The sequence below is a fragment of the Aedes albopictus genome, chromosome 3 (genome assembly GCF_035046485.1).
Source record: "Aedes albopictus strain Foshan chromosome 3, AalbF5, whole genome shotgun sequence".
Lineage (NCBI taxonomy): Eukaryota > Metazoa > Arthropoda > Insecta > Diptera > Culicidae > Aedes > Aedes albopictus.
In genome coordinates this window covers 210869051-210875577 of record NC_085138.1, presented here as the reverse complement: position 1 = coordinate 210875577, position 6527 = coordinate 210869051, and the positions used below count along the sequence as shown (strand labels likewise).

Genomic DNA, 6527 nt, shown 5'->3' with positions numbered 1-6527 from the left:
CGATTGATTCTGACAATGTTCCTAGAATGGCCACTTTGGTCACTTCCCTGGGGGCACCCGGGACATATCCGGTTCATGAGACTGCTTGATTGCCTCATTTCAAGTCAATGGTTCCTTGCAGTTATATAGTTTCTGTATTCCTGGCGTATAATATGTGCAAATTTCCAAAATAACAATAGATGCAGAGTAAAATGCATTCATGTGTCATTTTCCGGCCGGTCATGACCCCAACGGAATCTGGAATAACTCCGGAATGGAAGGGTGAACCGGTTCCGTATGGTGGTCCTTGAAAATTTGGACAAATCTGGAGCGAATGCAATTGACTTCAAAAAAATCGGTTGGGAAATGCATTTTTCATAGCTGATTCCAGTTTCGAAAATCATCCAAAATTGACGTTGGGTACGCGAAGGTTAATGGGTGAAAATTGTGTTGGCAAAGTTCTGTTATAAAAAGGACCAGTACCACAGCACGCCGGCCGCAAAGATGACGAGGAACAAAATCTCCAAAGTATTTATATTATCAGTTTTTGAACGAGTATATATAAACTAATGATATTCTTTTTGCAGGGATCGCATCGGGTGAACAGAGGATCAACTGCACTGCAGAAAACTATGTTACGCGAAAATTCATCCAGTTTGCATCCATGTCATCTTGAACGGAAAAAAAGGCAACAAGAGTAAACGTACAAGTGTATCAAAATGTTCTAAGACATAACAATGTTACATTACTATTTTATAGTTTGCTAAATAAAGTTGGTAACATGCAAATTTAATCACATTAGTGCTATCATTTTATTTAATATTATTTTGAATTTCTAGTTGCTGAAAATCCGCCATAGAAATAAAAAAAATGGGTAAAATTCACCCTTCCTACCAGACGGCTCCATTTGGAAAAAGAGTAAAATTTACTCGTCGATCTGACGTACAACCCTTTTACCCTTTTACTCTTTAATGGGTAAAGGCTCTTTACTCTTTTTATGAGTTCACCTAGTTACTCTCAAAGAGGGTACTTTTTTACCCTTTTAAGAGTACTTTGGTCTTACAGTGCAGGGTGCTAGGACGCCATCTTTAAGAATCCAACATGTTGTATGTAAACATTTGTGTATCCACAAAGGATTCCATTGTGGATACACGATAGATGTTGGCTCCTGTCAGATGCATTAGGTAGGATTAGGGCTGCCACATACGTGGTTTAAGCCGTATAATTCTTCATATCGGCAAGAATACAGGGTGACTGGTAATTCGTGTTACACCCGAAAGGAGGTGAAAGTAGACCATATTTGCAGCAAAAAATTGTTCTACAGGTAGGTCCGGAAATCACTGCTAAGTGAGTTATTCAAAAATTAGTGTTATTAAATTACCCCATCTTTAAACATCTCTAACTCAGAAACTATGACCCGTATAATCAATTTTAGCGCATGGATAGAAAGCTTAAAGCTTTGTCTTTTAATGCTCTTTAGACAGGTAATTGATAAAAAGTCATTTAAGTGCAGAAATTTTGACTTTTATGTAAAAAGTGCCTAAAAATGTACCCCCTTTTCACTTTTTTTGATAGTTTACTCGTGAAAAACGTGATAAATGTGAGAAATGTTCTTCTACAAAACATTCATTTTTTGATACGCTACCAAACTGTCCTTTGGTGCAACATTGTATCTTTCATAGTTTTGTCACAATCTTGAATTCAAAATTTTGTGAAATAAATCAATGTTTTTATTGCAATACTGTCTGGCAACCCTACACGTTTGCTTGCTGTTGGTCGTCGTGCGCATGGCAACGAAGTCCAGCGTCGCGGCGACGGTCATCGTTTGACAGAGCCAACAGTGAACGGCAAATTGCGCGCAATGTTTATGAATCAATCTCAAGGCATCCTTTTCTTTGGGTGAAGATTCAATTCGCCTAGATCCATAAACCCACTCACTGGTGGAATTTAGCGAGATCATACCGCTGGGTGGCACCGTTTTAAGGGATATTCAAACCTACGGGCCGAGACTGGGTCCGGGCCGGGGCCGCGGCCAAGACTCGATAGGGCTTTTGTCGCTTCGTTCTCACTGCACACAATGCTCACCGGGCTATAGCGCCTGCGCACCAGCAATTTATGTTGCGCGAACGCACGCACAGTATGAAGCGGTTGTCATTTATTTTTGTTTTTGTTTCTGCGCACTTTGTGTGTTTGATGTACATTCATCCAGAACTTTCTTTTGTAATTTCTACAGGAATCTGGGATTCCTCCAGCTTTTTTATGATTTCCCTTGGAGTGCTTTCTGGGACTCTCCCGTAGTTCTTTCTGGAAAACCTCTAATGAGATTCTTCTAGGAATCCTTCCTGGTATTTCTCCAGGTACTCCGTCTGGGTTTTTGTCCTTGAGTTCTACTAAAATTTCTTCTGGGATACTTTCAAGAACTGGTTTAGAATTTTTCTCCAGAAATTCCTCCAGGAGTAGCTTCCCACAGTTTATTTATTTTCAGTTCAACGGAAAGCCCTCTTGAAGTTCCTGAGAGTGAGTCCAGGAGCTCCCCAGGCATTCCTCCAGGGCACCCCCAAAAAATACTAAGGGAATTTCTTTAGAATTAGCCCAAGAATTCCTCCAGCATTCGTCGTAGAATCACCCTAGGATTTTACTGGGAATTTCTCCATTATAACTCTGGAAATTAATGCAGGAGTTCTCCAGCAATAATGCATGCTTCTCTTCAGGATTTTTCCCGAAAATTATTGAAGGACTCAAGGGATTTCTCCAGAAATTCCTGCATTAATGCCACCAGGACTTTCTCAAGGGATTCCTCCAAAAAATCCTCCACGATGTCAACTAAAAGTTCTTCCAGTAGTTCTTCCAGGAATAACTCCAGAAATTCATCTCGAAATTCCTACAGGAATTTCTCTTCAGGAATTGTGAAAGGGATTTCATCAGGAATTCTTCCAGGGATTTCACAAGACAATTTTTCAATAAATTGCTTCAAGACTTTCTTTAAGAATTCCTGCAAGGATTCAGGAATTCCTCTGACGATTTCTCTAGATTTTTTTCCACGGTGCCCCTCCAGAATTCTTCCAGTTATTCCTCCATGAGTTCCTGCAGGAATTCATCCCGAAATTCAACCAGGAAATCCTGCAGGGATTCCTCCAGGAATCCCACCATAAATTCCTCCTGTAATTGCTGCAGGAGATTCTCTAGAGGTTCCTCCAAGGATTCCTCTAGAATTCCTTCCAGAATTTCTCCCAGAAAATCATCAAGAAATTCATCCCAGGATATCATCAAGAAATTCCTTCAATAATTCCTCCAGAAATTCCTTCAGTAATTCCTCACAGAATTCCTCTAGGAATTTCTACAGGGATTTCTTCAAAAATTTCTCCAGAAAGTACTCCAGGCATTTCTCCATGAATTACTTCATGAATTTCTCCATAAATTATTCCAGGAATTCCTCCAGAAATTACTTCAGGTACTACTCCAGGAGTTCCTCCAAGAATTCCACCGGAAATTCCTCAAGGAATACCTCCAGAAATTCCATCAGGTATTTTTCCAGGAAGTCTTCTTAGAAATACTTCAGGCATAACTCCAAGAATTTCTCCGTGAGTTACTCCAGGTTACTCCTACAGGATTCTTACAGATGTTTATCCAGGCACTACTGCAAGATGTCCTCCAATTTTTTTTTCCAGGAATTCCTCCAGTGATTCCTTCATAAATTTCTCCAGTAAATGCTCCAGAAAATTCTTTAGAGATTCCTTCAGAATTCCTTCCTGTATTTCCTCCAGGAAATCGTCCGGAAATTTCGCCAGTGATTCCTTTAATAAATCTTCTATGGATTCCTCCAGGAGTTCGTACAGAATATCCTCCAGAAATTCTTCCAGCCATTCCTCCAGAAAACACTCCAGGAATTCCTCTAAGAATTTCGCCAGTGATTTCTTTCGTCCAGAAATTTCGCCAGTGATTCCTTTAATAAATCTTCTAGGGATTCCCCCAGGAATTCCTACAGAATATCCACCAGCAATTCCTCCAGGCATTCCTCCAGGAATTCCTACAGAAAATACTCCAGGAATTCCTCCAGGAATTTCACCAGGGATTACTCCAGGAATTCATCCACGAACTTTTCCAGAAATTCCTCCAGGAATTCCTCCGAAAATTCCTCCAAGAATTCTTTCAGGAATTTTTCCATTACGTCTTCCAGGATATACTCCATGAATTACTTCAAGATTTGCTTCAGGAATAACTCGAGGAATTCCTCCAAAAATTCCTCCAAAAATTCCTTCAGGAATTCTTCCATAAAGTCTTCCAGGAAATACTCCATTAACTACTCCAAGAATTGCTTCAGGAATAACTCTAGGAATTCCTCCACGAATTGCTTCAGAAAAGACTTCAGGGATTCCTACGGGAATTCTTCCAGGAACTACTTCAGGCTGTCCTCAAAAAAATCCTCCAGGAATTCTACAAGGAAATACTTACGGGATTCCTCCAAGAATTACTCCAGGAACTACTCCAGGAAAGCCGTCAAGAATTCCTACCGCAAACAATCCAAGAATTCCCATAATTTATCTTTGAATTACTCCAGGAATTCGTTAAAAAATTACTTCTGGAATTTTTCCAGAAATTCCTCCCAGAATTCCTTTTAGAAATACCTAAAGGAAATGCTTCAAGAATTTCTACAGAAAATCCTTAAAGAACTCCTCCAGAAGTGCCTCCAGCCAATCTTTTAGGAATTCCTTCACGAATTTTTTCAGGAACTTCTCCAGATATTGCTTAGGAATATCTCCAGGAATTCGTCTTGAAGAACTATTCCAGAACGTACTCCAGGAATTACTCCAGGATTTCCTCAAGAAATGTCTCTAGAACTTCCTTCAAGAATTCCTTCAGTTAACTTTCCAGGAATTCCTCCCGGAATTATCTCAGGTACAGAATTCCTTAAGGAGTTATTACAGGGATTCCAGGAATAGCTCCAGAAACTCCGTTAGAATTTACTCCAAGAATTCCTCCAGGAATCACTCCAGTTATTCCTCAAGGTAGGATGTCATCCAGGAATTTCTGTAGGAAGAGCATCGCCAGTCGCATGCACTTAAAACGGCAGATGCTATCGCTGCGACTGGAATCCGGGAGCCTGCAGGAACACTTCCTTCGGTTCGATCGCCTAGTGAGGGAGTACCGAGGAACGGGCGCTGTTATCGAGGAGCTAGACGTCATTTGCCACCTGCTGCTCACCCTCGGGCTGGCCTACTCGACCGCCGTGACGGCTCTAGAGACGATGCCCGAAGAAAACCTGACTCTAGAGTTCGTCAAATGCCGTCTTTTGGACGAGGAAATAAAGCAGCGAGGTGGTGCAGGTGCGGATTACTACTCATCGAAACTGGAGGTGGCGGCGTTCTCAGGTGCGAAGAAGAAAGGCGATAAGAAGAAGAAGCGGCAGCTTCGATGCTTTGGATGCCAAGAAGAAGGACACAAAGTGTCAGAATGCCCGAAGAACAAGAAGAAAAGTGTGAACGTGGGGAAGCATTCTAAAACGAATTTGGCAGACCGAGAAGAGGAAGTTGTGTTTGTTTCTACGACGGAGAGTGATGATCCTTCGGATCGGCGTTCGGTGCAATGGTTCGTAGATTCTGGGTGCTCGGACCATATGGCCAAAGATAAGGAGTTGTTTGAAGAGCTCGTGCCGCTACCGAAGCCGGTCGAAATCGCGGTGGCTAAGAATGGACAGTCGATCGTGGCGCACCACTCGGGGACGGTGAGACTGCAATCCGTCGTGAATGGTAAGTGCATCCCCTGTACAGTGACGAACGTATTATATGTTCCATCGTTGCGGTTTAATCTTTTCTCTGTCGTGAATGTGGAAAAGAAAGGGATGCGCGTTGTGTTCGGTAATGGACGAGTGAGTATCTACGACGGATCCGAAATCGTTGCAACCGGTACGCGTCGCGGAAAACTCTACGAACTGGATCTTTATAAGATCGAAGACTGTGAAAGTGCGTCAGTGTTGGCTTGCGGTCGTGTCACGAAGGGCCTGGAGTTGTGGCACCGCCGGTTCGGCCACTTGAACATGATGCAGCTCGAACAATAGGCTCCTAAAGTCCTATCGGGATTCTTGTTTTAAACCACAATATATGGTTCAAGAGTACAAATTTACTCAATTTTTAACGTTTTTATTAACCGTAGTTGAAAATATATAATTTTTATTTTTTTAGCCTTTTGTCTCGTCCCTAGCTTATAACACATACTTTGAGTGATTTTTTTACCGTGTATGTCAGATAGGAACATTTTTGAAATCCCAGTGCGAAAAATGTCGAGCTCAGTCACACAAGGTTGACCTCAAATGTCAAAGTAGAACTATTTACCATTTTACTTATTTCAAATTTTCTCATTATTCCTTTGTTTTTCAAGTTCGAGTAAAGTACAATTCCGATTAGAATACCATGCTTGATCGTATTGTTCAATATAAGCGAGATTTCGTCTTTAATTTTAGGACCCTATAGGGAACTGCATGAAATTATCTCCTTCTCTTTCACTCTAACAGAAATCTTGTAAACAACAAGGCCACGAAACTTCAAAATCCC

The 6527-nt window shown here is 41.4% G+C and overlaps 1 long non-coding RNA gene across 1 annotated transcript; it reads left to right on the top strand.

Moving 5' to 3' along the window:
* Window positions 1–408: 408 nt before the first annotated feature.
* On the top strand, window positions 409–772 carry LOC109406757 (uncharacterized). The gene is made up of 2 exons (XR_002129379.3): window positions 409–507; window positions 567–772. It is a non-coding gene; the product is annotated as an uncharacterized LOC109406757 (long non-coding RNA).
* Window positions 773–6527: the final 5755 nt, after the last annotated feature.